Genomic DNA, 9,368 nt, shown 5'->3' with positions numbered 1-9,368 from the left:
TGCCCAGGCTGGAGTGCAGTGGCGCGATCTCGGCTCACTACAAGCTCCGCCTCCCGGGTTCACGCCATTCTCCTGGTTCAGCCTCCCGAGTAGCTGGGACTACAGGCGCCGCTACCTCGCCCGGCTAGTTTTTTGTGTTTTTAGTAGAGACAGGTTTTCACCGTGTTAGCCAGGATGGTCTGGATCTCCTGACCTCGTGATCCGCCCATCTCAGCCTCCCAAAGTGCTGGGATTACAGGTGTGAGCCACCGCGCCCGGCCAAACTTACTTCTAGTTAAATACGTGTAGAAAAAAAAGTCAAACTTGCAGTCACCCTGCAATGTGCCAGGCGAGCCCTGGGCACCTCCCTAGGAGAGGAATATGGATGTGTAAATACCCCAGTGTGGCCCAGGGATCCTGTAGCAGGACCAGCCGCAGACAAACCTTCTTAGACACCAGATTAAAGAAGGAAGAGGTTTGTTAGGCTGGGAGTGTTGGCTGACTAGCGTCTTAAGAGCCGAGCTCTCGGAAAAAGAAATTCCTAATCCTTTGAAGGGCTTAAACCGCTAAGGGGCCCACGTGAAAGGGTCTTGATAGATCGCGCAAGCGAGAGGAATGTGACTGGGGTCTACATGCATCAGCTAACAGAACAAAAAGTTTTACAGTGCTTTTCTTATACAATGTCTGGAATTTACAGATAACACAAGTAGTTTTGGTCAGGGGTTAATATTACTACTATTATTTTAACCACCAGGGCCACGTGGTGGCGTCAAGTTCGTCTAGCTATTCATCTTACTTCTGTTTCTTTCCAATTTAGTGCTTTCTCCCTTTTCTCCTGCCTTATAAACTAGGGAAAAGGGGAGGTGGGAAGAAGTTGGGAAGAACAGCAGAAGTGCTGGTCTCATTCCAAAATCCAACTTCGTTTTTCTCCCTGTAGCTCGCAAACAGAGGCTCTATGAAACAATAGAGCTTTTTCCATTAGTTTTGATGTGTGGATTTGATCAAACTCTTTGCTCCATTCCGTTGCATGTTTCTGGGCCTGTGAAACAACCCGGCTCTGGAGCAGACCTTAATCTCTGGCAGGGTCCGTCCCCCTTCATGTCCTCCTTCACAATTGGATGTGCTATTTTTAGATCTATTTTATTTTGTGCATTTTTTTTTTTTTTTGAGATGTAGTCTCACTCTGTCATCTAGGCAGGAGTGCAATGGTGCAATCTCGGCTCACTGCAAGCTCCACCTCCCGGGTTCACGTCATTCTCCTGTCTCAGCCTGTAGCTGGGATTACATGTGCCCGCCACCACACCTGGCTAATTTTTTTGTATTTTTGGTAGAGACAGGGTTTCACCGTGTTAGCCAGGATGATCTCGATCTCCTGACCTCGTGATCCGCCCACCTCAGCCTCCCAAAGTGCTGGGTTACAGGCATGAGCCACCGCATCCGGCCTGTTTTGTGCAATTTTTAAAATATGTTGTTATAGTCCTCAAAAAATCTTGCTGGAATTTAGATTATTAACATTTTGGATTTCTGTATAACTTTAGGAAGAATCGACATCTTTACTTGTTATGCCACTTGGTCCATGAGCATGGTATGTTCCTCTATTTATTTATTATTTATTTACTTTCTGAGACAGGGTCTTGCTCTGCTGCCCAGGCTGCAGTGCAGTGGTTTGATCACAGCTCACCACAGCCTCGACCTTCCCAGGCTCAAGTGATCCTCACACCTCAGCCTCTTGACTAATTTAAAATTTCTTTTTGTAGACACGGGATTGCCCTATGCAGCCCAGGCTGGTCTCGAATTCCTGATCTCAAGTGTTCCTCCACCTCAGTCTGGAAAAGTGATGGGATTACAGCTGTGAGCCACCGCACAGGTCCCCATCCATCAGAGGGAACTTTAGGTTTTCTTTTTAAGTCGTAAAGAGTTAAGTGTCCTTGGCCAGGCGTGGTGGCTCACACCTGTAATCCCAACACTTTGAGAGGCTGAGGTGGGTGAATCACTTGAGGTCAGGGGTTTGAGAGGAGCCTAGCCAACATGGTGAAACACTATTTCTACTAAAAATACAAAAAGTTAGCCAGGAGTAGTGGTGGGTACCTGTAATCCCAGCTACTCAAGAAGTTGAGGCAGAATTGCGTGAACCCAGGAGGCAGAGGTTGCAATGAGCTGAGATCGTGCCACTGTACTCCAGCCTAGGTGACACAGCAAGACTCCATCTCAAACAAACAAACAAAAAAGTTAAATGTCCTCTATAAATATTTTGTATATTTTAAATTACTTAAGTGTGTGGTCACAGGTTCAAGGTGAAGGCAGTCAGCCTGGATGTGTGATTTTCTTCAGCAGTCATGGAGAAGGGTTAGGCTCGCCCAGTTGGGTTTTCTAGTGAATATAGTGGAGAGGGAGCGGGAGGAGGCGAAAAAGCAGAGCCCTGTGTGTAAGAGTGAAGAGTGACAACGGCCCAACAGGGAAGCGCGGGCGGCGAGACAGCCCAACGGGAGATCTCCCCGAGGCGGGAGTCTCTGCAAGGCGAGTGGGCTGCAGGGCAGGAGGTGGAGCTCCAGGAATGACTTTTGACGGGGGCCTTTCAGCCCTTTGCGGCTTCTCATGGTTGAGGACCCAGGGAATGTCTAGGACTGAAGGGTGTGTGCCCCCGTCTTCTACTGTCGAAGCTTCAGGCTGTTTAGTCTCCATTTCTTCAGAAATGCCAGTCAGATTTAATTTCCAGAAACGCACAGGGCACTAAGAGAATCTAGAAGACCAGGCTGAATGCAGATTAGAAAATGCCGAATGTAGCACTAGTCGAGCTGCAGCTGAGTGAACTACCGAGTAAAGGTGACAGGGCTAAAAGGGTGAGAATAATAGGAGGTTGAGAAACACGAGCCCGCCACAAGGACTGAGGAACAGGGCAGCCCACGTTTTGAGGAAAAATGGCTGCATTTCCAGAGTCGAAGAAAAGTGAAATCTCAGACTCGGGAAGCCCAACGTGGTTTGAGAGGGCAAAATTACCCCAAACCACACCGAGACGTGTCAGATGGTAATTGCTCTGCACCAAAAGAGACGGGAAGACACCGCTAACTCACACGATAGGTCCGCCCCGGAGGCCTCCAGCGCGGCAGCGGGGCGGGGCGAGGCGGCTCCCAGCATGCCGCGCGAGCCCTCCGCGGGACTCCGGCTCCCGGCATGCCGCGCGCACCCTCGGCGGGACTCCGGCTCCCGGCATGCCGCGCGCCAGCGCATGCGTTCTGCGGCCTCGCGAGGCAGCGCCCCCTGGCGGCGGGTGGGGACGGCCGCGGGGGCGGAGCCGGAGGCGGGGGGTTGCGCTTGGTGACGGGAGGACGCGCGGCCGCCGCGCACTGGGCCGGCGGCGGCGGAGGACGCCGACAGCACGGGCTGCCGCGGCAGCGGCGGCGGAGCAGCAGAGAGGCCGGGGAGCGGCGGACGGCTCACGCGCGTCGCGCGGGCCGGGATGAGGGAGTGTGGCGGCGCGGCCCGCGCGCAGCCGGCCGGTGAGAGCGCGGGCGGCGGGCGGTGGGCGGCGCGGGCCGGGAAGATGGCGGAGGGGCCGGCGCTGCGGTCCCCTTGGTCCTGGCCCAGCCTCGGCGAAGGCTCCAGGCCCGGCAGCGCGAGGAATCCAGGCCCGCTGCTATTGCAGCGGCGGGAGGGGCGGTGACTGGGCCCTGGAGGGAGGGGGCGTGGGTGTGCGGGGGCCAGGACGGGCGGGGGGCGCCGAGGCGCGAGGGGCCGAGGCCGCACGGGGCCCGGGTGCGCGCCGACGGGCCGGGCTGGGAGTGTGAGGGTGAGTGAGTGCGCGTGTGCCCGACCCGAAGTGGGTGTGACTGTACCCCTGTCTAAGGTGGGTTGTGTCCCTGCCCTAGGTGGGTGTGAGTGTGCCCGGCCCCAATGTGGGTGTGGGTGTGCCCTTGTCCACGGTGGGTGTGAGTGTGCCCGGCCCCAGGGGGGTGTGAGTGCCCCTGCCCGAGGGGGGTGTGAGGGGACCCCGCCCGTGGTGGGTGTGGGTGCACGTGTGCCCAGCCTGAGCTCCGGCGCCGGCCGCATTCCCGGGCGCCGTCGGAGTGGGGACAAGGTGGGTGCCTGCCGGTCGGGGCTGCTGCCGGCGTCCTGAAGGGCGGCCCGGGTGCAGGGCTGCGGTGCGCTGCGGTGCAGGTTCGGGCTTTGTCCCCGGGGCGCGGGGAGCGGGCATGGGCGTCTCCAGGTGGGGTCATGGCCGCCTGCGGGTGGGCTCCGCGGCCTCGCCTCTGCGGCAGGCGCGGGCTGGGGCTCCGGCGCTGGAGCCTTCCCTTCCCCGTTGCCCCCCGAGCTGGAATTTCCTCGGTTGCTTCCCAGTTACTGGAGTGCTGTGGGTGGAGGCAGCGTTCCGTGCCGAGGGCCGCGAGCGAGGCAGGCTGTGCATTTTGGGGCCCAGGACGTTTTTTATTTTAAAACGTGCAGCCGGCTCCTTGGCAGCTGTGGGTGTGTTCCGAGCCGCTTCCCACCAGCAGCTGCTGTGGGCGCTGCGCAGCTTCGGAAACGCAGCCGGGCCCCCTCCCCCTCAGCACTGTACGGGTTTAACCAGACCTCCAGTGACCTCTGCTGAAAAACCTACAGTGGCGAGGCTTCACGTGCCACCTGGTGCAGCAATACGTAGATTTGCCTTTTGAAGCCAGTGAGAGGAATTGGACACTGCGTCCTAGGTGCCCTCTATGAATAGCAGGTGGTTCCGTCGGCGGCGCCCGATCCCCAATGAGCAAGGTGCGATTCTCGCGCCAGGGGAGGGAAAGGCGATTTGATAGGAGGTGTGGCTGTAAATCGAGGAGATTCATTCCATAAACCGCCCTGGGCGCAGGCTCTGTAGCCATAAATGCTTGGAGTGAATGAAGGGGGTGGCGCCTCGCTCCCTGTCCTTGGTCTCGCCAGCTGTCTTGCTGAGAGGCCGGGGAGCAGAGTGGACAGGAGGGCGGGTTCTGGAGCCAGGCTGCCCGACACTGAGGCCCAACTCTTCTGTTTACTGGCTTCGTGGTCTTCGGCAAGGTCTCTGTGCCTTTGGCTTCTGGTCTGTAAAATGGGAACACTAATAATATTGGTCTCATAGGGTTGTCGTGAGGACCCAGTGAATTAAGACTTGTGAAACACTTTGTTCCTGGCACATTGTGTTTTAGAAAGTTAGGAATTGCCATTACCGCCAAGAGCTGGTGCTTCTGGGGTACAAGTGCCGGGTCAGTGGGTCTTCAGTTTCCCCAGCACTGCCAGTGTAATGTAAACTTCCAGTTGACGTTAAGCTGGAAGTCTGTGGCGCTGGTTTCTTGCACAAGAAAGCTGAGGTCATATTTGCATGAACACATGTTTATAAAGATAAAAGAGAAACAAGCCTCACATACTTAGATGAATTATTATGTAAGATTGTTTTAAGACGTTCTTGGAGAAAAATGGGCAGGTGCGGTGGCTCACTCCTGTAATCCCAGCACTTTGGGAGGCTGGGGTGAGCAGATCGCTTGAGGTCAGGAGTTCAAGATCAGCCTGACCAATATGGTGAAACCCCGTCTCTACTAAAAATACAAAAGAAAAAAAAAGAATGTTTTTATTTAATTAATTAATTAATTAATTAATCAATTTTTTTTGAGATGGAGTCTGGCTCTTGCCCAGGCTGGAGTGCAGTGGCGCGATCTTGGCTCACTGCAAGCTCTGCCTCCCGGGTTCATGCCATTCTCCTGCCTCAGCCTCCTGAGTAGCTGGGACTGCAGGCGCCCGCCACCAGGCCCGGCTAATTTTTTGTGTTTTTGGTAGAGACGGGGTTTCACTGTGTTAGCCAGGATGGTCTCAATCTCCTGACCTTGCGATCCGCCCACCTCGGCCTCCTAAAGTGCTGAGATTATAGGCCTGAGCCACTGCGCCCGGCAAAAAAAACCAAAAATTCTTAGAGAAAAAAGTTTGGCACTTATTGTCCTTGGGGTCATGTAAAGTTGTTGTTGACAGAAGTAAGATTTGAAGTAATGCTCTCTGAACTAAACTGCCAAGCCTTTTTTTTTTTGAGTTGGAGTTTCACTCTTGTTGCCCAGGTTGGAGTGCAATGGTGCAATCTTGGCTCACTGCACCTCTACCTCACAGTTTCAAGTGATTCTCCTGCCTCAGCCTCCCGAGTAGCTGGGATTATAGGCATGTGCCACCACGCCAGGCTAATTTCGTATTTTTAGTAGAGACGGAGTTTCTCCATGTTGGTCAGGCCGGTCTCCAGTCTTGAACTCCCAACCTCAGGTGATCCACCTGCCTCGGCCTCCCAAAAGTGCTGGGATTACAAGCATGAGCCACCGTGGCCAGCCAGTTTTTTCTTGTTTTTGAAACAGGGTCTCACTCTGCTGGCCAAGCTGGAGTGCAGTGGTGCCATCATGGCTCACTGCAACCTCAACCTCCTGGGCTCAAGGCATCCTCCCACCTTAGCCTCCCACGTATCTGGGACTACAAGGTGTGTGTCACCACAGCTGGCTAATTTTTTTGTTTTGTTCGTAGAGATGGGTTTTGCATGTCACCCAGACTGGTCTCAAACTCCTGAGCTCAAGTGATCCACTGGCCTTGGCCTCCCAAAGTATTGGGATTACAGGCGTGAGCCACTGCACCCAGCTTGCCATTGTTGTACTTCTCAATATTATCCAACAGGAGAAGTGATTTATTAAACTAAACATTAAGTGACAGGGAGGACCTTAACAGAAAGTGAGAAGGTGGAATCACCAGTAGTGTAACATTCTGCTGCTAAGCTGTTGTGAGAAGTAAGATTTAACTTGCTTGAGAACATAGTGGAAAGATTCCCCATATTTCTCAAGGAGATGGTCCTCCTCAAGTCTGGTCACCTCTTCCCTCTGTGTCTTAGCTTTACCTTAGAAAATTGCATCTCATCGCCTTTATATTGTGTGACACAAAGATTAGGGAAAACCCTTCCACCTTTAGTAGAGTGTTTTGAGATTTGTGACATTTGAGGTGAGAATATTTAATGTTTGGATAGTGGTAACAAAAATAGCCTAAAATAGATTTTTAAATGCCCATCCCAGCTTTGTCTCCTAACTCTATGCTGGGACGGGCTGTGGAAGCTGCATGCTACATGGAGAGTTGGCATGTCCTTGAACAATTTATCAACAGTGCTTCCGAGAATGCAGCCTCCTGGTAGGCTTGTACCGGTTTCTTTGATGCTGTTGAAAAAAAGTCCATGCAATATGCTCTTATACTGAGACACCTACTTCTACTAGCAAAGCCCCTCTGCTGTGCCTCTTTGCTGACTCATGGTCCTGTGTCATAGACCTTGTACGCTCCGTCTCACAGTTAACTTTGTGGGTATCCTGTAAAGACACCACAAGGCATGGCTCAAAAGAGCAGACTCTGGTGTTCAGCCTGTGGAGCAGACTCCCTCGCAGAGCTGGACAGACTCCCTCGCAGAGCTGGACAGACTCCCTCGCAGAGCTGGACTACCCTGCCTGGCCTGTCTCCTGTCCCTTCTCTTTACCTTTCTTCAGCAGGTGAAATCCTTACCCTCCAACACTGGCTGTCTCTGCTGCCCCTGTGCTTCCCTCGTTGTGCCTTTTATCCGCCACTTAGACTTGTTCCCAAGTTTATCTGACAAGTCTTCGCTGTGCCCTGAGATTGAGTCTGACCCTGACTTCCATGGCCTTGCCACACTGTTTCTACCTGCTGTAGTCCTCCTCCTCAGCTGGTCTGCATGCCAGCTCCTCTGCCACTTCTGCTGTGTTTGGTATCAAGACACCTGAGACCAGGATTTTGCAGGGTTTGTCTCTCTTAAAACTCGTGTTGCTCACTGGTGCCTGCCATCCTGCTAACCCCCTGAAATGTGATGGTGACAAAGTAATTTTATTATCATACATCTGTGAGTTTTGTTAACATGAAATAGCACCCCCCTCCGTTGATAATCTTGTTATAAAACTCGTACCAGTCTTTGACACAGTTTGTGTATTGTGAAAAGAGATTAGTGGCCGCTATTAGGCTTCATTGGGTGGAATTTTTCTTGGTGCAATATTTTGTGTGAGTTTCCGCTCCTTTCTTCTGAGGTTTTGGAACTCTGTGGGAAAATCATAATATTTAGCCTTACTAATATTTTTTTTCAATTTTTTATTCAAGTGTTTTCCAACTATTGTTTTGTAGTTTTAAAATTGAACATCTAATTTATGCTCAGTTGTACTTACATTGTAGTGCCACAGACATGCTTTCAGGGAGCCTAAAAAGAAAAAGTCTGCTACAGATATGAGTCCTTCTGTGATTAAAGGCCTAACCAGTGCTCCAGACCAGGGGTCAGTACACTACAGCACCACTGGCAGACTCCTCTGCCTGTTTTTGTAAATAAGGTTTTATTCAACAGCCACACCTGTTTATTTCTGTGTTGTCCGTGGCTGCTCTGGCTGAACCGACTCCTTGTGCAGAAGCTGTGTGGCCCACAAAGCCTAAACCCTGTGTTATCTGGCCGTTTACAGAAGAGTTTGCTTTAGAAGTTTGAAGGGGAGATAATTGCAGGGGCTGCAGCAGTGAAGGGAGGCTTCAAGGCGAGGTGGTCTGTAGCTGAACCGCACACAGTGGGATGTGAAGAGTGGAGAGTAGGGACATAGCACTGCAGACACAAGGATTTTCACATTTTGGGGGCAAAGGTGAGAAGGTTGGTTATGTGTGGTTTCTAGCGGTTTAAAGGTTGTGTAAGGAATAATGGAATAAAGGAATAATGGGGGATAAGGGTCATAATGAGAAGGTCTTTTAATTCCAGTTAAAGACTTTAGATTTTAATTTTCTTTTTTTTTTTTGAGACGGAGTCTTGCTCTGTTGGCCAGGCTGGAGTGCAGTGGGGCCATCTCGGCTCACTGCAAGCTCCACCTCCCGGGTTCAGCCCATTCTCCTGCCTCAGCCTCCCAAGTAGCTGGGACTACAGGTGCATGCCACCACACCTGGCTAATTTTTTGTATTTTTAGTAGAGATGGTGTTTCACTGTGTTGGCCAGGATGGTCTCGATCTCCATATCTCGTCATCCGCCCTCCTCAGCCTCCCAAAGTGCTGAGATTACAGGCGGGAGCCACTGTGCCCAGCCTAGATTTTAGTTTGCTAGCTAACAGGGAGCCACTGCAGGCAGCTTTGTGAGCAGGGGATGTCCTGATTAATGGTTTAGGGAGATTTAATTGGCAATGTCCTGTAGGACGGATTGGTGACGGAAGAAATCCAAATCCGGGAGTTTATCAGACAGCTTTCTCTAGGGCGAGTTGCAGTAGCAACCCCAGCACTGCAGCGCTCACAGCAGCAGAGGCGGATTCCTGCTCGCATCTCATTTCCTTGTGACTCTTTCCCAAGAGTCTTCATTTCCAGACCCAGGACCAGGCCCTATTTGGCACATGCTGTTTTTGTTTTTTTTTTTTTTTTTTTTT

General features: G+C 52.2%; 1 protein-coding gene across 1 annotated transcript in view; it reads left to right on the top strand.

Moving 5' to 3' along the window:
* The first annotated feature begins 3,294 nt into the window (after positions 1 to 3,294).
* ARHGAP39 (Rho GTPase activating protein 39) overlaps positions 3,295 to 9,368 on the top strand; it is a 152,862-nt gene continuing 146,788 nt past the window's right edge. The window contains exon 1 of the mRNA XM_023188294.2: positions 3,295 to 3,476. The gene's annotated coding sequence lies outside the window, so the exon portion shown is untranslated. The remainder of the gene's footprint in view (positions 3,477 to 9,368) is intronic.

This window comes from Piliocolobus tephrosceles, chromosome 7, assembly GCF_002776525.5.
Source record: "Piliocolobus tephrosceles isolate RC106 chromosome 7, ASM277652v3, whole genome shotgun sequence".
In the NCBI taxonomy this organism is placed as follows: domain Eukaryota; kingdom Metazoa; phylum Chordata; class Mammalia; order Primates; family Cercopithecidae; genus Piliocolobus; species Piliocolobus tephrosceles.
The sequence above is the reverse complement of the archived record's forward strand: the minus strand, read 5'-3'. Positions and strand labels throughout refer to the sequence as shown.